The sequence below is a fragment of the Schistocerca serialis genome, chromosome 6, assembly GCF_023864345.2.
Source record: "Schistocerca serialis cubense isolate TAMUIC-IGC-003099 chromosome 6, iqSchSeri2.2, whole genome shotgun sequence".
NCBI classification, from domain to species: domain Eukaryota; kingdom Metazoa; phylum Arthropoda; class Insecta; order Orthoptera; family Acrididae; genus Schistocerca; species Schistocerca serialis.
Window position 1 is genome coordinate 239564580 of NC_064643.1, and position 24651 is coordinate 239589230.

The window sequence follows — 24651 nt, forward strand, 5'->3', positions numbered from 1 at the left end:
CCAAAAGCTTCAGTCATCATACTATGCAATATAACACCTGCTGTCAAAACAAACTGCAACAAATACTTAAATAACTACATAGCATAAATACATAACTTCTACATTATCCTCATCTGTAAAGAAAAAACTTCATTATCAATCACTTCATTATCCATATTGTCATAACTTCATTATTATCATCACCTGTAAAGAAAAACTTCATTATTCATAGTAGCATATTCTTCATCATTATTCATCAGCATTCATTATCATCCGCAAAAAAAAATCACTTCATTACTCATTATACAACTATTCCTTATCTCTAGCATATTTCATCACTAAAACTAAGATGTGTAGTTCTGTCTGACAGCCTGCATCAATCACCTTGTATTCTGAAAGAAAAATTAGTTAAGACTGCTATTCTACGGTGAGTATAGTATATTCTTGTTAATGCTTGTTAATCCTGATCCATTTACTCTTCCTCATAAAGTTATTGCATCTTCTTTCGTTTATTCCGTAGGTGAAATTCCCGTTTCTGTTGAATTTATTTCTTACACGCATCATTTCTTTCTGAAATTGATGAATAAAGATTAATGTCTTGCATTTAAATCATATACCCACTAAATAATGACTGGTTTATGGTAACATAATTAACCATACAGCATAACATGACAGAAAACGTAATATGTCAAAGACATTGACAGTGTTCAGATGCAAAATGTACAGAGAATATCACAATGCAGCAGCAAAAGAAAAATGTAAAACAGTCACGATGTTGAGATGTCATAAGGCAAAAATGTCAAAGTCGACTGGTGTGTGTTATATCTTAACTATTTGACAGTGCATACAAACAAAACTGGAATACAATCATACATAAAAGGACAAAATGTGACGTTCGTTGTGTTCAGCTTGTATAGAGGCGAGAATTAAAGACTTTAATGGAGAAAAGTGTAACGAAATTAACATGTCATTAGATAACATTGCATAATTAGTCATAAAATACGTAAGTGTCTCTGAAGAATATGCACGGTCTGATGTGTAACGACAAGAAAAGCGACCTGCTAACCTTACCTTGCCGGGCACTTGCCAATAAAAAATACGATAATCATTAATAATTAGTCATGTGAATATAATTGCATTAGTAAATGGCATCATAGTGTGTTGAATCATAAAGTGTCTTCATTCAATAAAGGGTTTAATATTTGACCAATGGTGGTTGCCTTTCGATTTTCTGGTTCTCAAAGTTTCGACGTGTACAACATTGGGGTGAGGGATGCTGCGAATCCGATATGGACCTGCGTATAGAAGTTCAAATTTACTGCACTTACCTTTTAATTTACTGGATAAATAGTGTGTACGTACTAATATCTTCTGTCCAACGTGAAAGTCTCGGCGTCTACAAATCTGTTTTTGCTGTCTTCTCCGGCGCTCTGCGGCACGTTTGATGTTGTTCAGCGCAATGTCAATTATTTCGTGGTGTCTTAGTCGACGACATTTAGGGAAGTTTACTAATTCTTTAATTTTGTTTGGTGGTTCAACGTTTTTCAGTATAACAGACGGAGATAGCATAGTGGATTCATTTGGAATGGAATTAATTACATCTTGGAATGAGTGTATGTGTGTATCCCAATCAATATGTCTTTTGTGGCAGTATATTCGGCACAGCTTACCAATTTCTTTCATTAATCTTTCACAGGGGTTCGAAGAAGCGTGGTACTTGGATATATAGATCGGAGAAATGTTTCTGGCTCGTAACATGCGTGTCCATACGCTACTACGAAACTGAGATCCATTGTCAGAAATTACTTTCATCACATGCCCTACATGAAATAGAAAATGTTTTACATATGCTTTCGAAACAGTTTTAGCAGTAGCTTTGCGTAACGGAGTGAAAGTAACAAATTTTGAAGTGAGCTCAACAGCGACAAAGATGTAGCAAAAACCTCTGTTAGTTCTCGGAATCGGACCAAAAATATCTACAGCGGCCATGTGTCTTAATTTAACGGGTACAATGGGGTATAAAGGAGGAATATGTGAAGTGGTGTCTGATTTAGCTTTCTGGCAAATTTTACAAGACGCTAAAACTCGTCGTATACGTTTCTCCATGTTAGTAAAATAACAGTTCTGTCTCAGTATAAGAAAACATTTTCGTGCTCCGTAATGTGCGTAACTTAAATGAGTGTACCAGATTAATTTGTTAACCAGTTCGTCAGGAATGCATAATAACCAATTGTTGCTGTCAGGATGAGAGCGGCGAAACAGAATGTCATTGCGTACAGTGTAATGGTTTCTAATCGTAACATTATTCTTATCTTGCCAAAGGTGTTTAATTTCTTTCCACACGTTGTCTTTATTTTGTTCTTTTGCTATGTCCTGTAATGACGATGAAATAAAATTTTCAAATGCAACTTGCTGAATGTACATGACACTGAAATTTGTTTTGCAGAAGTTGGTTGCTACGTCTTGCTGATTGTTGCCGAGAGAACGCGATAGTGCGTCTGCTATAACATTTTGTGTGCCGGGAATGTGAACTATTGTAAAATTAAATTCCTGTAAATAAAGTTTCCATCTACTTAATCTGTCGTGAGTAAATTTAGCTGAAAGCAAAAATTGTATAGCTCTATGGTCTGTGTAAACGGTGGTATGTCTGCCATAAAGAAAGTGCCGAAATCTCGTAAAAGCCCATACAACACATAATGTTTCCAATTCTGTAACGGAGTAATTTCGTTCAGCAGGTGACAAAATGCGGCTTGCAAATGCGATGTTTTTGATTACTATTGAACCATCTTCTTTAATTTCCTGGAAAACATGCACGCCCAAAGCGGTGTTCGAACTGTCAGTGGCAATGGAAAAATTTCTAGTAAGGTCTGGGTGCGATAAAAGTGGTGCATTCAACAGAGCATGTTTCAGGTTCATGAATTCAGAATGTGCTTGCTTATCCCAAGACCAAATAGTGTTTTTACCTGTTAATTGGCATAATCTGGGTGTGTCTAAAGCAGAGTGATGAATAAATTTGCGAAAAAAGTTAATTAAGCCCAAAAAACTGCGTAATTGTTTTTTCGTTGTAGGAATAGTAATGTCACGTAGAGCTTGAAGTTTTTCCGGATCAGGCGCAATGCCTTCTGCTGAAATTACGTGTCCAAGAAATTTTATAGAAGTTTTGCCAAAATGCGATTTACTGAGGTTAACTGTGAGTCCTTGTGCATGAAAAGTTTGTAACAGTTGTTCAAGAATCAGATTGTGTTCAGACCAGTTAGCTTCTGCGATAAGAATGTCGTCTACATACGTCGTGATTCTGTCCTTAAGTTCTGTCGGAAGTATTGTGTTCAAACCGCGAATAAAAGCTGCAGAAGAAATAGTTAAGCCGAACGGTAATTTGCAAAATTGATAACAGTCGCCAAAACAGAGAAAAGCTGTATATTTTCTGCAATTTGGATGAAGTTGAATTTGCCAAAATCCCGATTTCAAATCTAGTGTAGAATAAATAGCTGTACCATGAAATTTCTGTAAAAGTTCCTCTAAAGTCTGTGGTCGATCTGTTTCATTAATAATAATGTCATTAATGTGACGTGAATCAAGTACAAGGCGAAGTGAGCCATCTTTTTTCTTGACAATATGTAGCGGATTTATGTACGGACTAACTGCTGGTTCTATAATTCCTTGGTCGAGCATATCCTGCAATTCTTTTTTAACCTGTTCTCTGTGGATATATGGAATAGGATAATGCTTTGCTTTAAATGTGTCGTGCTGTTTCACTTGAAATTCATACATAAAGCCGGACATAGTACCAGGAATGTTGTCAAAAACTGGAGCTTGCTGTAAAAGAATTTTGTGTAATTGCGTTCGTTCGTCGTCTGTAGTTGCACTGCTCTCTTTAACCTTATCAGAAAACAATTGCATTACGTCGTAGTCAGCTTCTTCTGGAGTATTATAGTTGTGTACGTACGTATCCGTGAACAATGTGGGATTACAGTCTATGTTACGTGTTGCGGAAATGACCTCTGTGCGGTTAATTGTTTGTTCTTCCGCAGATAATGAGTGCTGAAATTCTAAAGCAAGTTGTACATTTTCATCCTTTAACATTAAATAAGAATTCTGAAAATCAATAACTGCGTCGTGTTGTACCAGAAAATTCGTACCTAAAATAACGTCTGTTGTCAATAAAGGAACAATCCAAAAATTAGAGTGAAAAGTATGACCTCCAATACAAAATGATAAATGTGTCTGCAATTTAACGTCTACTCCTTTACTCGATACTGCTCCTTTTACTTTTGTTTTGCCTAAAGGTAATGTCGGATAGGTATGTTCTTTGTTGCACTCATTAAAAGTCTCCTCATTTATTACTGATATAGGTGATCCGGAATCAATTACTGCTGAGAATTTCGATGAACCAATTTTAATTTCGATAACAGGATGTGAAATAGTTTTCTGAACAACTGGTCTTTCCTGTAAAAGAGTGTCTCGTATGTCGTCAAAAGTAATTACATTTTCACGAACAACATTTTGCGTGTCAAAGGTAGTACTTGTATTATTGGAAGATGCGTCCTGTACAGTATCTAGTCAGATTCTATCTGACGTGTTATTATTATTAGGAGGATTCTGTGGCATTTCTACTATTTCAACTGTTCTATTGCTTCTTCCAGACGTGTTACGCTCTGGATGATACCTACTGTCCGGTTCATTCATGAGAATACGTTCTTGTGAATAATTTTGCTGTTGGTATGACCGACTGTTATTAAATGTACGCTGAAAATTGTGCTCATCATTTTTACGTCTGTCATGATAGTAATTTCTATACGGCGCATTGCGATATGAGTTGAAATAGTGTGTTGTCTGTACGTAGTTATTTCTTTGCTGCCTTGCGTTACTATTTGTTGGAGCTGGGAATATACGTGCACGCGGCGGAACATTAAAGTTTAGTTGACCTTGGAGACTGCATTGTTGGTTAGGTATGCTAAGCGGCTGACTTTCATGCTATTGTGGTGAAAAACATCTATTCTTACAAAAATATGGTTCCTATTGCTGATAATTTTACACATACTGATGATTACGATTTCATCTGTAATTAAAGTTACGGCGGTAGTTGTCATTACGGGAGCGCCCACTGAAAATTGTCACATTCGGTAAAAGTTTGTCACATCGGGTTTTCATTACTCGTTTCTTAATACTAGGTAGAGCAATAGTTAAAGAGCAGTTTTGATAGATATAAAGGATAGTAGAAGAGAAGGCAGCAGTGCAGAAAACTAAAGATGAAACAGCACTACTACAGCTCGGGGCCCTATGCTCGCTACGGCACATATTCATTAAAGCGTAATGAATCCCCTGAGGTCTATTACGCACTGCAAATAAATTTTAGCTTTTGCGTTGCACGCAATAGCGGTAAAATTCCAAAACCAAATTGTTGTATTCTTGTTAATTCCAATTTCTGTATAATACGTAATGCTGACGAAAATACAATAGCAAATTGTCGCATCTGGTTCAAAGCTAGTTTCTGCATTACAGGTAATAGCGGTGAATCTACAAAGATAAATTGTCGTATACAGTGCAAAGCGTGTACCTGTACGCTGTCATTATTAAATTCCTTACATTTTCTTACAAATGCAAATTGCTCGAAATCTACGTTCTCGTCACTCAGTTTGATAACACGTTCAGGTTTGTGTGTGAATCTGTTCGTCTGTGTCATTTCGGATTTCAAGTTGCATAGCTTTGCAGATTTTAAGTCGCGTGGCTTTTCGGATTTTAAGTCGCGTAGTTGCTGTAAATTGCTCACATGATACGCGCTGCGTGACTCTGACAAATGCTCGCAACGTGGCGAGTTCTGTGACGTATTGGTGACTGAAATAATTGTTAATTCTGTTACTTTAATACTTTCGTCAATTTGGTTGTTGTGTCGTTCACTTTTATTAACAATTTCCGTATTCAGAGTGTGTGAAACTTCCAGTGGCTCTAAATTAATTTCGTCGCGAATCTGTACTGCGTTTTTAGGGCATTGTTCGGTGACTGCATTAATTTCGTGTATCTCTGTTGCGTTTGCTGAACATTGTTCAGTGACTGCATTAACTTCTCCTTTATGTGATTCTGTTGTGCCTACACGTGTACTACTTAATTCTTGTGCAACAGTGCCAACTTCTTTATTACTGTTATTAGCACAAGCCTTAGTATCCTCACGTAATTGTACTTTATTGACCCGACATTGCACGGTAACAGCTGTAATCTGCTCACTAACTTCTTTGTTCTGTTCTTTAAGATCGTCTTGTTTTTCGTTTGTGAGTTCGAAACTTTTATCAATTGTTTCGCTAAGTTGTTTGTAATGGTTGTCGAAACTTTCACTCTGTTGTCTGATCTGTTCAATAAGTTTGTCTAGTTTTTCGTTCTGTTCGTTCCTAAACTGTAGCATTATTGCCGTAAATTGTTCCAAAGTAACATTACCTACTCCATTATCTGTGCTGTTTGATTGTGTACCTGGAATTGTCGCGCTTTGTGTGACCATTTGGTCATTCTGCAATTTACAAAAAGGATTATCAGTCGGACGTACACTGTCACTCACTATTTCGGAATTAAATAAATCCGTCGTACTTTGTGTATCCTGTTCATTTTCATTAGACAAATTTGTCTGTACGTTACTTGAGTTTTCCAAACCGGTTGTGTTAGGCTGGGCAGCGCTCATTACAATAGAGCGTCTCGCGTCATCAATTGTCGTCAAATGAACAGACGAGACAATTGAGTTCGTTTGTTCATCATTAAGATAAAAGTCATCATTAATGGTTGGAATGCATTGATTGTTAGTGAACGCAGGATTGTCATCATTACACTGCGTGTCACATGTCCTAATGGTCAAGTTGTTTAAGTCGGTAATTTCGTTCACAATACTTCGCGATACACTATTCACAGTCTTTCGCGGCATTTTTACAGTAGTCACAATTGTTCAAAAACAGAAATAAGCGCAATGCAAAAGCAACACACAAGTACAACAGAGCAACGAATTGCCGTTGACCTGTAGAAAGAAAGTCACAAGTTAATAAAAGCGTTGCGCCAAATCCTAATTATATCTAAGCAAATAAGAGCAGATATCTGACTGTTGTTCAAAAGATTCTCAACGAAATACGATCCTGGACTGGGTGTCGCCAAGTGTAACCTCCCCACAGAAATTTTAAAGACAATATTATATAGAAATGGAGCCAAGAAGCAATATCGTCCCCACAGAAATATTTAAATAAAATATATAATAATAAATGGGACCCAAGAATAACCTCCCTGCAATGAAATGTAATGACAATAAAAATGAGAATCGCAATCTGACCCAAGTATAAGTTCCTCACGAAAATAATGAAAGTCAATTCAGTGATAAGAAAATCTCAGTGATAATGATAATTCAATTAAACCGAAATATCGGTCTTTGGCCCTGTGCAAAAATCAGAATTAAATTCTTACCTCATTGTAACTGCTAGTCAAATTTCTGCTCTTATTCTTGCGCACGGCTTGGAGGAACTGCATTGCAAACAACAATATTTTTTTTTTGTAATTTAACTGAAACTTTTCTTTAAGGGAAGTGGAACGAAATCGTTAGTTCAACTAAATAATTTTTTTTTTTTTTTTGTAAAATTGCTTTTGAAATCAAAATTATTATTGGGGCACTTGTTGGAAATTAATTACAATAAATAAACTTTACATTATCTGATGATTACCTTAATTAACAATATACCTCATTCAGCATCTTGACCAGTATTGCCGACAGACTACATTACACAACCGCACTGGGCTGCTACTACCGACAGAGTGCACTGGCCTACTGCAACTAGCGTACTGCTCTACATGACGACTACTAGCGAACTGCTCTACATGACGACTACTAGCGAACTGCTCGCAACACTCGCGCGGTCAAGCGCAGACTAACCACGATCATAGGCTCTCTGGTCAAAGATTTTAACGTGCCTCACCATCGCTGCTACGTTACATACGTGTTTCAATACTTCAACTTTTAAAAACTTCTGCTATCATTGTCCACAGGAGAATGAAACAAAAGGAAGACTTACTTGAACAAAAGGCTGAACATACAATTATTTTCTTATTGCAAGTCTTACAAATAATCCTAAGAAACTAATTACATTGCCAGCTCTGAAATATTCGAGATGGACGTTAAACTGACCTACAGTTTTGGCTTCGAAGTTTCCTTTTCACATGGGTATTGGTGATCGATGACACTGGCAATTATTTCATCGCTCCACTACTCGATAACAGGGTCGTCAACTTCGCATTCGCGACAGATTTTAATATTTTATTGAACACATTCATCAAATGCCGACTATTCTTTAATCAGCCCCGCCAGTTCGGTTGCAGACTGAATATTTGAGGACCTTCTTAGGTGTAATGATAAACTCATGTGCACGAAAAGCTCATTCCAAGCTTTTGCTAGTAGTCCAAAACTCTATGGTCATGAAAACAGCACCTTGAAGTCAGTTTCTCTGTTAGTTTCCGAATTCTTTTATTTCATATTCTTCTCCGACTGGTATCGTATACAGCAATGTCTTTCTCTAATAACGTTTGAAGCTTTCAGTGGCAACGTGGTCCAGTGAGAGATCTACATGGCTGGCACGGAAATTCGAGCCAGCTAATTGTAACGTTTCCAGTTGACTGGTATTCTGATAATCGAAGCTGTACCGTGTTACTGATACACGACAGCTGATCAAAGTTAAGACAATTGAAAAGATAGCCATCAGAGAAGCGTTTAGGAAATTAGAAGCAAAGATTTTTGTTTTACACTGAAAAAAGGAAGCTAATACATTTTCTTCCGAAGTAAAATCAGTTTAACAAAGTTACTTGAGCAGGACTCTTGGATAGAAAAACATAATACATTTTCTTCCTAAGCAAAATCAGTTTAACAATGTCAGATGTCTAGAGTTGTTCAATCATTTCGATGCTGCCAGCATACGTACTTTAGAAAAATAATACGTCTTGGAGGAAAAGTAATATTTTGTATTTTTATTTTCTTTCTCGGATGGGCTAACCGAGGACTAAGCGCCAATTACAGTTTCTCATTCGTTGTTCTAACCAATTCTTCGAGTACTCTTTCGTCTGTTCACCGTCTTTCTTATTCCTGTCTTCTGACCACCTTGTACTACCACTTTCTTTTCACTTTTCGATCGCGGAATCTTTCCATGTACAATAATTATTCCCAAATCACATGAACATTACAAAATTCCGTTATCGGATTCGATCATCCAGTGATAATCTCCAGACTGTCAGTAGATACGAAGAGGATACAAAGAATCATTGTGTATAAAATCTACCAATGTAATTAATTACAGAAAGAGATAAAATCGTACGTAAATGCACATACTACAGGCAGCTTCCGTTGTGTTGTCAACAATATTGAAGGCAATGAGCATACAAGTCGAGATTTTCTAGCCGGACAGTAATCTTCTCTGCGCCGGCCGGAGTGGCCAAGCGGTTCTAGGCGCTTCAGTCTGGAACCGGGCGACCGCAACGGTCGCAGGTTCGAATCCTGCCTCGGGCATGGATGTGTGTGATGTCCTTAGGTTAGTTATGTTTAAGTAGTTCTAGGTTCTAGGGGACTGATGACCTCAGATGTGAAGTCCCATAGTGCTCAGAGCCATTTTAAAAATCTTCTCTGTATCTGTGAAAAGAATAACAACTTCGCACAGTTTTAAACTTCCTATTCGTTTTGTAAACACTTGGGTGACTTACACCTAAATTTCGGTTGTATCCTCCTGCACCACGATGTAAGTGTCTAGTTTCCCATGGTCCAGAAAATAATGCTGTCGTAACACCTCCGTCTGACGATGAACCTGCAGTGATACGAAAACTAGTTGTAATGAAAAAATAAATAGTGTCAAATTCAAAAACTCACTGTTGGCACATTTCCAGAAATCATTGTTTTTACATGCACATGAACATTGTAAATCACAGGCTATTCCTGCCAATTGAAGGGCATCAAACGCTCTGAGAGATTTCACATGTCGTAACAAGAATAATTTGATGAAGCATCTATACTCATGATAGGTCTGTATCTCTAAAATGTCGCCACAAAAAAGCATCCAAAGGACTGAAGTCGGCCATACTTTCAGACCACAGAACTGCTTCACACCTTCCTAACTAGAAAGGGAAGCAAGGGCAAGTAAATATGAAATATCTGTGACTAAAATATGCTGGAGCCCCGTTACTAATATACACTCCTGGAAATTGAAATAAGAACACCGTGAATTCATTGTCCCAGGAAAGGGAAACTTTATTGACACATTCCTGGGGTCAGATACATTACATGATCACACTGACAGAACCACAGGCACATAGACACAGGCAACAGAGCATGCACAATGTCGGCACTAGTACAGTGTATATCCACCTTTCGCAGCAATGCAGGCTGCTATTCTCCCATGGAGACGATCGTAGAGATGCTGGATGTAGTCCTGTGGAACGGCTTGCCATGCCATTTCCACCTGGCGCCTCAGTTGGACCAGCGTTCGTGCTGGACGTGCAGACCGCGTGAGACGACGCTTCATCCTGTCCCAAACATGCTCAATGGGGGACAGATCCGGAGATCTTGCTGGCCAGGGTAGTTGACTTACACCTTCTAGAGCACGTTGGGTGGCACGGGATACATGCGGACGTGCATTGTCCTGTTGGTACAGCAAGTTCCCTTGCCGGTCTAGGAATGGTAGAACGATGGGTTCGATGACGGTTTGGATGTACCGTGCACTATTCAGTGTCCCCTCGACGATCACCAGTGGTGTACGGCCAGTGTAGGAGATCGCTCCCCACACCATGATGCCGGGTGTTGGCCCTGTGTGCCTCGGTCGTATGCAGTCCTGATTGTGGCGCTCACCTGCACGGCGCCAAACACGCATACGACCATCATTGGCACCAAGGCAGAAGCGACTCTCATCGCTGAAGACGACACGTCTCCATTCGTCCCTCCATTCATGCCTGTCGCGACACCACTGGAGGCGGGCTGCACGATTTTGAGGCGTGAGCGGAAGACGGCCTAACGGTGTGCGGGACCGTAGCCCAGCTTCATGGAGACGGTTGCGAATGGTCCTCGCCGATACCCCAGGAGGAACAGTGTCCCTAATTTGCTGGGAAGTGGCGGTGCGGTCCCCTACGGCACTGCGTAGGATCCTACGGTCTTGGCGTGCATCCGTGCGTCGCTGCGGTCCGGTCCCAGGTCGACGGGCACGTGCACCTTCCGCCGACCACTGGCGACAACATCGATGTACTGTGGAGACCTCACGCCCCACGTGTTGAGCAATTCGGCGGTACGTCCACCCGGCCTCCCGCATGCCCACTATACGCCCTCGCTCAAAGTCCGTCAACTGCACATACGGTTCACGTCCACGCTGTCGCGGCATGCTACCAGTGTTAAAGACTGCGATGGAGCTCCGTATGCCACGGCAAACTGGCTGACACTGACGGCGGCGGTGCACAAATGCTGCGCAGCTAGCGCCATTCGACGGCCAACACCGCGGTTCCTGGTGTGTCCGCTGTGCCGTGCGTGTGATCATTGCTTGTACAGCCCTCTCGCAGTGTCCGGAGCAAGTATGGTGGGTCTGACACACCGGTGTCAATGTGTTCTTTTTTCCATTTCCAGGAGTGTATTAAATTAGACTTAGTGTGGACAGTGACACATCTTTTGTATCAGGTATGCAGGAATACAACATCAGTTTCATTGTTATTGGCAATAACATGACACTGTTTTACAAATGCAGAACAGTGTAACAACAAATTTTTTGAGCATATGTCTAAATAGGTTTTATGCAGCGGTTTGCTGAGATGTATCTTCAGAGTTTTTTTTCAAGTATTTTTAATATGTATTACAGTGTAAAGCAAGGATCTGACAAAATTTAAGATAGCAAAGCAAAGACAGTGGAGTAGATATACTGCCAACCTTTACATGTAGAACTACCATGTGAAAACTCTGTATTTCAGGTATTAGACTGTAAAATTAACTTCTGAAACACAGAGGAGCTGAAAGGAGGGAGTAGTATGTTACCACGACATTAGAAGTGTTGTCTCCCTAGAGCGCTATAAGCAATAAAAAACAAACTCTCATCGTAATGATCTGGAGGATGGATACCAAGAAATTCTGCTCTAGTTATATACAATTACAGTGAAATAAGATATTAAGTTATAGTCTGAGATCATAAAAAAAACAGAACACAGCTTCGAATCGGACAAAAATGAGGAGGAAAATTGTCTACGTCCCTGTGGGAAAAAATATTACGCCCTTTTCGTCAATGTTTCCGGGAAGCCACGTAAAAACAAATACCCATTGTCAGGGAAGGAAATGATCTTTTCTCTCTCTCAATAAGAATCAAATGTCACATTCACTGCACCACTGTTTTCCGGAGACCGTGCGTAGTAATTTGCACCCTACATCCGCAGTTATTTCTCTGTCTTCCTCTACAGTTTTTACCCTCTACAGCTCCATGTAGTGTCATGGAAGATACTCCCTGATGTCTTTAATGTTGTCCTAGCGACCTTACCTTCCTTGTCAGAGTTTTCAATATTTTTCTTTGCCTGCCGAGTCTGCGGAGTCCCTGAGTCTGATCATTCCTTACATCATCAGTCCACCTAATTCAGTATTCTTCTGTAGCACCACATTTCAAATGCTTTAAACTCTTCTGTTTCGATTTTTTCACAGCCCACGTTTTATGTCATGCAATGCTACGCTCCAAACATACATTCTCAGAAATCTCTTACTCATATGTTTGATACAAGTAGACTTCTCTTGGCCAGGAATGCCCTTTTGGCCAGTGCTCGTCTGCGTCTTATATTCTTGCTCCGTCCTTCAAGCGCTGCTTCCTTGGTGAACACCTATCCCTCGAAACAACGTAAACCTGGGACTCCCCACCGCTTCGGGGGGTTATGAAACATGCTGCCTATAAAGTTCGCAAAATGGGTTTTATATTTAGAGTGGCGTCGGATGATTTCGTGTTGTTCTAATAGATAATGCCAATAGTCCATGTTCGATATCAAGGTCCGCGAGAGCACGTAAAGCGATGCGTGTCCTCCAACCCAGCGGATTGCCGAAGTTTTTTGTCAGGGGAAAAATACAGCGTCAGGGAAAAATAAAGCGTCCGTCGTGATCGTGGATTCGTCGGTGCGTCGGAGGAGGGCCATGATGCGTTGCGTCAGCTGCCAAACATCCTTTGCCTCACCGCACTGCAGAGAATATTCGTCGGTGTCCTGCATACCACATATAAGGCAGAGCGGGGACTCTACAATGTGAATGTCATACAATCGTTGGCGGTTGATTGTCTTGGGGTTGATTAATGTATACCATGACGATCTCGCTGCTGTGGTGAGGAGGGGCGTATGGACAGCTAGCCAGATCTGTCTTCAGTCTCGCGTTGGGTATTTAAGTTCGACAACATTGCTGCCATGATGACGCAGCAAGTAACGATATATCTCGCGGGTAGTGTGGATTCTTGTAGAAGGTATCTGTAACTGAACATAAATAAAATCAACAAAGAATCGCGCGACGTGAGAAAAAGAGGGCGATATTGTGCCTACCGCCACCGGCGGTTCAAAGGACGTGGGAAGAAGCACATCCAGGATCGCCGACGTGATGGCGTATTTCCGTTGGTTCGAAGTTCGTAGCGTCGCTCGCAGGTATAGAGCTAGAGCCTTGTTCCGCACATCCGTAAGGTTAAGTCCTCCAGAATGGTGTGGGAGGGTTAAAGTCTCGTATTTGATCTTAAACAACATTCCTTGGCTGACACAGTATCCAAAGGCCGCCATTAATCTGTCAACAGTACCATGTGGCATTAGCAGTCGCGAGGCCAGATGAACATTAGTGTAGTCCACCGTTTGGAGCAGGTCGTGCGTTCTGAGTGAATTGTTGCGTACGTGCAGTCGGACGTGCTGGAGGAGACGTCGATAGCTCGCCGCCGCTAATTGCCGTAGCGATCGGGTGAACAATACACCTAAGCATCGCAAGATGTCCACCGTCGTAAACGTACTGTGCGGGGCGTCCACCCCTCGACCGATGTGCATAATCTTGGTTTTATTCATGTTGACCCTGCTTCCTGCAGCTACTCCGTACGCAGTAGGAAGGGTAACCACCTTACTTACTTCGTCCTCCGACCGGACGAGTATCATGAAGTCGTCGGCATAAGCACGACACGTGAAGGAGCTCGCACGGAGTCTGACGCCTGTTAGAGTCCGTCTAAGAGTCTGCATCAGTGGTTCGAGCGCTATTGTAAAGAGCATCATAGACAAGGGACATCCTTGCCTGACTGAGCTGCAAACAGGAATCGTTCCTACCTCCCTGCGATTGCCTCTCACCGTCGAAGAAGCGCCGCGAAGGAGGCGCATGAGGACGGTAATAAAATCCTGTGGTATCGCCATGAGTCGCATGGTCGAGTCAAGGAAATCATGGTTGATCCTGTCAAAGGCACGATCAAAATCCACCGATACGAACGCCGCTCGCATGCGACAAGCTTCCGTCAGGGAATTACGTAACGGTATTCGCCTAGGATAGAATGGATGTTGCTCCGAACCCCTAGACAAGCCTGGTCTAGTAGTACTGTCTTGGATATTACGGTCTTGAGCCTTGCCGCCAACATCCGCGCAAAGATCTTGTAGTCAGTATTGAGCATCGTGAGCCGTCTAAATTGATGGGCGCTGACACTCGCTGTCGATTTCGGTATTGGTATAAGCAGTCCCGCCATGGACTGCGACGGAACGTCCGTGTTAGGGCTCAGTAACTCATTATACATCAACACCAACTGCGACATCATTAAATCCGCAAATGCGCGATAAAATTTGAGTGTCAACCCATCTGGCCCAGGGGATTTATGCCCCACGGATGTCATCTTCCGTTAGGGGTTCCTATAGCGCTTCTGCATCCGGACCATCCACCTCCGTTTGCATCTGTCGCAACATTTCTTCTCATGTCCGATTGTCCGTCGGCGTCCCAGTCAAAAAGGAGGCGGTAATGCTCCAGAAACTCAGCAGCAATGTACTGTTGTGACGTCAAGGGCCGACCACCATCATCATGGAGCACTGTGATCAAGGATAGGTGATTACGCGCATGTTCCTTAGACACATGATGCATGCTAATACGTACTCCATCGACGTTGTCCAAGCATCGATCACGAATCGACGTCTCGTGATCGATAAATTGCACGCCTGAATGCGGTGCACTTCCGCTTGACCCTCGGGCGATAGGGCCCTCGAGGACAGGTCGCGAAGTACCATGTAGTAATAATCAAGTGTATCACGGAGCCATTTCGCTTTTTCCGTGCCATACGTTATGAGAGCTCTTCGTATCGCCGGTTTTGCACATTGCAGCCACCATGAAAGAACTGTACGGTGCAGCGGCAGACGGCGAGTGCATGTCCGCCATGTTTCTTCGGTCAGATGGCGCAATGGTTCAAATGGCTCTGAGCACTATGGGACTTAACAGCTGTGGTCATCAGTCCCCTAGAACTTAGAACTACTTAAACCTAACTAACCTAAGGACATCACACACATCCATGCCCGAGGAAGGATTCGAACCTGCGAGCGTAGCAGTCACACGGTTCCGGACTGCGCGCCTAGAACCACGAGACCACCACGGCCGGCTCAGATGGCGACATTCGAGATCCACCAATAAGGATGAATTAAGTTTCCATGAACTACGACTCCGCCAGACATGCTGCCGTGGGAGGGTTAACGTGCATGAATATGCAAGGTGATCCGTAAAAACCGTGGGCCAACGAACAGCAGCCAACACGTGATCCCTTAATCCGTCAGGAACATGAATCCGATCCGGCCTGCTCGCCGAGTGGCTAGTAAAATACGTGTAGCCCTCTCGCTGCCCATAGGTCTTTTCCCACGTGTCTATGAGGGCCATGTCTTGGCAGACCGTGTTCAATGCGTGGCAGGAGTTGAAATTAGGAGTTCGATCCTTCGGTGTGAGTACACAGTTAAAATACCCCCCTACCAAGATGTGGTCATACCTCCCATGGAATAGGGGGGCAATCTCCTCCGAGCAGAATCGTGTACGCGCCTGTCGATTGTCAGATCCTGAGGGTGCATAGATATTGACGATACGAATGCCGTTCACGGTCATAGCCAAACCCCGAGCCGAAGGAAGGTAAATGAGTCCCTTCCCGGACTAGTATCTTTGTGCCCCGTCCTCCATCTGGAGTCGGCGCTAGGTAAGTGTTGTAATCATGCACGTCGGGAAAGGCAGCATTGCAGGTTTCCTGCATCAGCAGAATATCAACGTCTGTGGCGTAAATCATGTCCCGGAGAAGTTGAATCTTTGCAAGCGAACGTGCGGTGTTAATGTTCACTGCGCCCACCTTATATGCTTGGACCGTTTCGTTGTCATGCTCGTGTCATGTCATTGTGAACTCCAAGGGCTTTAGTCCACTATTCGTGCTCAGAGAGGTGCCCGCCAACGGGCTGCCCTCCGTTGTTTTCGTTCCGTGGTGTGCATCCTGCAAGTGAGTTGTCATCATTTGGGGGTGCCATTTCCTGTACGTCATCGACTGGTTCCGCCCAGTGGCAGTGGTCATCAATCCGAGTAACAAATGGTTCAAATGGCTCTGAGCACTATGGGACTTAACATCTGTGGTCATCAGTCCCCAAGAACTTAGAACTACTTAAACCTAACTAGCCTAAGGACATCACACACATCCATGCCCGAGGCAGGATACAAACCTGCGACCGTAGCGGTCACGCGGTTCCAGACTGAAGCGCCTACAACCGCACGGCCACACCGGCCGGCAATCCGAGTAACATCCTCTGATGTATTTCGATGTGGCTGCCGGGGCATTGGTGTCCCTGACCCCTTCGTCAGCAGCGCTGGGTCAGTCAGTGTCAATGAAGAGGGACCGTCTGAAAGGCAGAACATCCGGTCACCATCTGAAGCAATCCTGTCAGCGTCCTCTAAAGGCACGTGTTCCGTGTCAGACAGTTCTTCGGCTAGGATAACTTCCGTGTCCCCTAGGCTAGGGGGGGACGTGAACCCGAACTATGGCGACGCTTTTTGCGACGCTTCGGCGATCGCTGTTTGCGTGCCCTGCTCTCTCCTGCCTCACTGTGTTCGTCGATCGTCCGTTGGTCCGTTGCCAGCGCCACTGACTCGACCTCTACTTCCACGCCGCGTGCTACATGTGAGTTTTCGGAAGTTTCCTCCCTCATCTGACGTGACGTGGGTCTATGGGCGTTCTCCGAGTCACCTCCATGCTCCCGTAACTCGGTCTGCTCTGGCATAAACACGTCCTTGTCACGCTCCGAACTTGGCAACACCTCCCGTCGGGCCACCGACACGTACGTCATCGGCAGTTGCGTGGGAACTTCTCGCTGTGACGCTTCTCCATGTGGCAGTTGCACGACGCGGCGTTGTTTGCACTCCGAGCGGATATGTCCTTCTCCACCACAGCCAGAACATGTGCGTGGCTGGCCATCGTAAATCATAATAGCTCGACAGCCTCCAACGTATAAATAAGAAGGGATATGTTTATTAAGGACGATCCGCACCTGTCGGACGCCGTTTAGCACAGGATACGTGCTAAAACTTTCCAGCGTTCAGGCGTATGACTAAGTACCGTTCCATATGGTCGCAGCGATTCAGTAACCATCGATTCTGGCACCTCAGACGGCAATTCAAAGATCCGAATGACCCTCACACCCAAGCCTGAAGGAGCTGCTGTTACATCGCTGATATGGCCATCAGAGTGTCGAAATTTAAATCCTCTTTGAGCAGCGGCGAGAGTTCCTTCACAGGCTGCTTCATCGGTCATCTTTACGTACATTGTACTGCTTACAATGGACAGATGTACTCCAATTACGTCTGCAGCAGGTAAACAAACCTCTTCCCTCAAAAAACGCTCTATTTCGAAAGCTTTCGGTTTGGCATATTCGTTGTCGAACATAAACTGGAGCGTAGTCTTTCTAAAATTGTGTGCCATGGCGATCGACTCAGATAACAACACGCGCGAGTACCGGCGGTGTAAACACTTCCTCGTCCACGCGCGCCCGCAGCCGGGACAGCAGGTCCGTGCCGCGCCACCGCCTAAAGCCGACTGTGTCCAACTGAGCTACCCAAGCACGACTCACGCCCCGTCCACACAGCTTTACTTCTGCCAGTATCTCGTCTCCTACCTTCCAAACTTTACAGAAGCTCTCCTGCGAATCCTGCAGAACTAGCACTCCTAAAAGAAAGGATGTTGCGGAGACATGGCTTATCCACAGCCTGGGGGATGTTTCCAGAATGAGGTTTTCACTCTGCAGCGGAGTGTGCGCTGATATGAAAGTTCCTGGCAGATTAAAACTGTGTGCCGGACCGAGACTCGAACTCGGGTCCTGAGTTCGAGTCTCGGTCCGGCACACAGTTTTAATCTGTCAGGAAGTTTCATATCAGCGCACACTCCGCTGCAGAGTGAAAATCTCATTCTGAACTACATCCATGTCTTACACCCTCTTTAGTCGGAATACTTCGTTCTTGGACTTCCACTCTTATCTATCCCTCTTTGTTCTCGTATATATTTAGTATTTCCCGTCTTTTCCTATAGCTTACCAATATTTTTCTCAGATTTTCGAACATTTTGTCATTTTACATCGTGAAACGATTTTCCCACGTCTATAAATCGTGGGAATGTCCCTTGATGTTATTTCAGTCTTGCTTCCATTGCCAACACCAGTGTCACAACTGCCTCCTGAAGCGAAACTCATCGTATGTTACAGATCCTCAGTTTTCTTTTCCATTCTCCTGCGTATAAATCTTGTCAGCAACTTGGATGCGTGAGCTGTTAGTCGAATTGTGCGCTAATTCTCGTACTTACGCCTCTTTCAATCTTCGTACTGTGTAGATAATGCTTTTCCGAAACTCTGATGGTACATCTCCAGTCTCGTACATTCTACACACCAACGTAATAGTGATTTCGTTGCTACTTCCCCTAATGATTTTAGAATTTCCGATGCGATATTATGAATCCCGTCAGCGTTATTTAATGTTAAGTCGTCCAAAGCTCTGTTAAATTCTAATCCTAATATTAGATCAACTGTCTCTTCCCTGTCAATCCCTCTTTCTTCCTCCAACACGTCATCAGACATGTCCTCCTGCTTATTGAGGACTCTTTCCACCTAACCGCTCTTTTCTCTGCTTTTAGCAGTGGAATCCTTATTACAAGTCTTTGATTTGATTCCGAAGATGAAGGAACCACTTAGTGGCATTCGCTTCCGAACTGTTCCAGAGATTCGGCAGGCAGTAGACCGCTCGATTCGCACCATCAACAGAACAGGCTCTGTTAACGGTAGACTGCGCCTTCAACATCGCTGGCAACGGGTTCTACACCACGCGGGTGACTAGTTTGAAGGACAGGAACAGGTAATAACATGTAACTCTTTTGTATCGCTTTTGAATAAACAGTTGCCACTACTTAAGTTTTCAATCCTCATATCTACATTCCAATACCTCATGACTATTAAACTTTCGTTTGCCTTTTCGGTCTGAGTTACTCATTCAATACACTCATACACTTTCTCTATCCCTTCATCTTCTGCTTGCGACGTCGGTATGTGTACCTTGAAACTTCCCCTTAGAAAAATTTATAAATGACTGTGCTGACAAACAATAACCTATACCTTTCATGAATCACTTACCTCATAAAAATCTTCGTTACTCGAACTACTGCATACAGCGAGCGCCAATACTGCCAGCAAAATAAAAGATTCTAACTACTGAAGGCACTAACTGCTGATAGGCATAGTTAGCAAATGAAAGATTTTGGTAGAGAATAAACAATGTATTTACCTTAATAATCTTCAAAAGTCATAATATAAGTATCAGTTCATGACACCCAGTCTTACAAATGTCCTTTTTCCGACGGACACACGTCCAGATCGTTCGCTCTCCAAACTCTGCCATCTCTCTCACGACATCCATCACTACTGGCGGCTCACTTCCAACTGCTCAACGCTACGCACTGTTCACATCCAACTGCCCAACACTACAATAGCGAATATTCCAACAATGCCAACCGGCCACAGATTGCAGGCAGCACAGTCAGTGATTTTGATACAGAGCACTACGTGGCGTTACCAATATAAAAACCTAAACAGCCTACTTACAACCTGAACTGCTGTTTGCTATCAATTCTGATGAGAACAACCCTATCACTGAACTGTTCACAGTAACTCCCTCCACCCTACATTCCATTTCACAACGAATATTACTCCCGTTATATCATTTTCTGCTGCTGTAGATATTAGCTAATACTCATCTGATGAAAAATCCTGGTCTTCTTTCCATTTTACTTCACCGAGCCCTTCTATATCTAGCCTTAGCATTTCCATTCTCAAATTTTCTACCTTCCCACCCACATTCAAACTTCTGACATTCCACTTCCCGACCAGTTGAACGTTATCTTTCGTTGGTTATGAAGTCTTTTTCTCATGGTCACATCCCTTCACAGTCTCCTCCCGGAGATCCGAATGGAGATTGGTCCGGAATCTTTAGTCAATGGACAGATCGTCATGACACCCTTTCAAACATAGGCCACATGCCCTGTGCATACATGTTATGTCTTTAGTGCAATAGTTTTGTTTCCTTCTGCATCCATAATGCTGTTGATCTTTGCTGATTCTTCCGCCTCTTACAAGGGAACCTCCCCGTCGCACCCCCCTCAGATTTAGTTATAAGTTGGCACATTGGATAGGCCTTGAAAAACTGAACACAGATCAATTGAGAAAACAGGAAGAAGTTGTGTGGAACTGTGAAAAAGTAAGCAAAATATACAAACTGAGTAGTTTATGGGAGGATAGGCAACATCAAGGGCAGTAGGATTGCAGGAACGCCGTGGTCTCGAGGTAACGTGAGCAGCTGCGGAACGAAAGGTCCTTGGTTCAAGTCTTCCATCGAGTGGAAACTTTAATTTTTATTTTCAGTTTATGTGACAAACTCTTATATTTTCATCACTTTTTTGGGAGTGATTATCACATCCACAAGAAAACCTAAATCTTTTTACCCATTCGCCAAGTGTACAAGTGAGGTGGGTCGACAACATATTCCTGTCACGTGACGCACATGCCGTCACCAGTGTCGTATAGAATATATCAGATGTGTTTTCCTGTGGAGGAATCGGTTGACCTATGACCTTTCGATCAAATGTTTTCGGTTCCGATTGGAGAGGCACGTCCTTTCGTCTACTAATCGCACGGTTTTGCGATGCGGTCGCAAAACACAGACACTAAACTTATTACAGTGAACAGAGACGTCAATGAACGAACGGACAGATAATAACTATGCAAAGATAAAGAAAGTAAATTTTTCACTCGTGCGAAGACTTGAACCAAGGACCTCTCTTTCTGCAGCTGCTCACGCTACCACGAGACCACGGCGTTCCTTACCTCACGTGCTCCTTGATGTTGCCTATGTGACCCATGGACTACTCAGTTTGTATATTTTGCTTATTTTTTCACAGTTTCACACAACTTCTTCCTGTTTTCTCAATCGATCTGTGTTCGGTTTATCAAGGCCTATCCACTGTGCCAAGTTATAACTAAATCTGAGGGGGGTGCGATGGGGAGGTTCCCTTGTTAGATGTAGTTTTCCACCCCGAGGACAAGACAGTGCGCTGGATGTCAGTCCGCGCCTGCGCCTTTTTGACAATGTCGGGTGTCTTCAGTCGCAATTACTGAGGTACTTTCTTTTCTTTTTTTAAGGAATAATGTGGTTCGAACGCGGGATCCGGTATGTTTCAATTAGTAATCAAAGACGTTACCCCTAAATCACAGGTGCCATAACTAGTATCCACAACGAAGGGTGTTCAACAAGTAATGCAGAACCCTCTTTTCTGTGCCGGTTTCAGTTGAAAATTGCGGACTTTGTTGTGAGACATCGTTTCACCCACTGTAGTTTCGTAAAGTTCCGAGAGGTGGCGGCGCTATAAGTAGCCTTCAAAATGGCATCTGTAACTGACGTGGGTTCCAAACAGAGATCTGTCTTTGAGTTGCTTCTGGCGGTAAAGAGCGCATCGCTTGCCGAAGGTCTTGGGAGACCTGGTAGTGAACAGAAGCAGGGTAAGCCGGTGGACGGGGTAAATGTGAACGTCGAAACAAGGGCGAGCAGACTTGCGCGACCTCCCGCCTGCTGGCCGGCCGTACACAACTGTGGCTCTTGCAGTGTTGGAACGTGCGGACACTCTCATTGGTGGTGATCGATGGATCACAGTCGAGCCCCTCGCTGCACACTCGTCCATCAGGTGGGTTACTCGAAAGTGTATACCCGCTGAGTTCCTTGCGCCCTACAGAAGACCATGAAGTGCAATGAAGGACCGTATTACTTGCGCGTTACGAGGCTGGTTGTGAATATTTACTGTCGAATATTTTCACAGACGATGAAACATAGGTACATCACTTCAAATCGGAAACAAAACGACAATCCATGGAGCAGCGCCACCACACCTCTCCTAAGAAAATGTGCATAACCGCACCATCATCCGGTAAAGCTATGGCGACAGTCTTCTGGGACGCTTTAGGGATTATTATTTTTGATGACCCTCCTTACGCTGCAACTATCAAACCTGAAGTGTTTATTCAACCCTCAGAAAATCACAGAAACGATTTCAGCTTGTTCGTCGACATAAAAAAACAAACGAACTTCTCCCTCTGCATGACAACGCAACGTCTTACACAGTTCTCCGTAATTCGAGACGAGCTTTCAAACTTCACTAGACTGTTCTTCGTCATCCACCCTATAATCTGGATATCGCACCTTCCGACTTCCATATGTTTGGCTCAATGAAGGATACACCTTTCGAGAAACAGAACGTGGATGGTGGGGAGGCTATTGATGCAGCAAGATATTGATTCTTGACGCCGACCAGTAGAGTGGTACCATGCGGGAACTAGACCCTGCCAGTAAGATGGTGTAAGGCCCTCGCATTCAATGGATATTATGTTGTAATACAGGGTTTTGTAACCAAAATTGTGGGGAATAGTACTGTGTACTGGAGTCCTGAATATAACCAACCCGCTACCAGGAAAAAAATGTGTTGTGTTATTTATTGAACGCCTCTTTAATACGTTAAATACGAGGATGTCTACTGTAAATTCGGCGTAGTTCCACCACTCTGGTGTTTCATTAAATAAATAAGGAATTCTGTAACTAGCCATTCATTTTAATTTCTATTATATATTTCAAGCCTTAACGCAAAAGGAATAGGATGTAATGTGTTGTATTTATTTGTTATATTATTCTGTAACATTAATTGTACGTAATCTCTATGTATTCTGACGTTTTCGTCTAGTAGTGAAAGTTTAATGTGTGATATATTTTGTTAATGGAGAAGTAACCAGTGAAAGAAATTAGTCCTGGTTATGCCTGGGAAGCATTCCGATAGGTGGGTGTAGTAGCGAAGGTAATTAGTGAAAAACTGACTATTTTGCAGAACGGAAAGCAATTTTCTTTTTGGTTTAAATTGGAGGAGTTCAAGAAAATTCGAGAGAAATTGCATTGGGACTGTGGATGTGGTATGAACGTGGGAAGACGTACGCAACATCGATCTTTCCATTAAGCGATTGCCTATCCATTGCTGCAATAGCATACCAAAGTGTTCAGTACAAGTCCGTTTCTAAAATTCGACACAGCAGAGGAACTGGAAGAGACAAAGATTTACAAGAAAAGCAATGCAAGAAACCAGAGTTAGTTGACAGTACAGTTTTCAACTTTCAGTACAGAAGACAGTGCCAGGCTAAGACAAACAATACATAGAGAAACTTTTCAGTGTAGTTCCGAATTTTTCAATGCAATTTCTGCAACAAGACAACATACCGTAAACGTAAAGAGAAGAAATTTTTTCATTTGTTAATTTCTCATTGACAAGAGAACACCCAGCATGTCGTCCTGGTACAGTGATCCTCAAACAGGTGGTGTGCCGACACCAGAGGTAGACCAACCAGATGCCAGATGGGACCAATGAATCTTCCAGAAATTTACATATAGAGCCAAGCTTTGTTTTGCATCTTGTAGAGACAGTATCATAACAGTCACAAAAGACTATCATGCACACGCTTAGAAATACTAAAAACAGAAAAAATCAAATTCATTAACGGAAGACATGATTAGACAGTTACTAAAGCTTACTTTATTATCAGCTCAAAACTTGCTCACAGGCAGAGTCTTTAATTATATCGATTAAGAGGACTGCGACAATTAGGTGTCCTTGTGTTTCAAATGTCCGTCTTGAAAGCTGTTATAATGACGAGTTATTTTACATGTTCTGGAGGGTTCATCTGCTGCAAGGCTTTTCAAAGTTACCAACGATAAGATTACATTCTCGTATGTGAAACTCAGGACTAAATCGGTAACGTATCAGCTCATAAATCAGAAGTAATCAAATAAACCTTTTGCTTTATAGTTATTTTTGAGTCTCAGATTTTAATGGAAGTGATCTGAACGAACTTCAGTAAGATGTATCACTTTACAATATGGTAACCTAGTTCTTGCGAAGATTTGAACTTTTAGAGATAAAAAGTACTTCAAAAGACAGTGTTTGTTGTTTACTGCAGTGGGGATATCCCTAAAAGTATCGACAGTCAATATCTGACAGCCGCACATTTCTGCACACCCACACTAAGTGACGATGTAAAATTACGACAGTAGGCGTAGCACTTCAAAATGAAACAGGGCGAATATCATATGATCGTAATATAAAT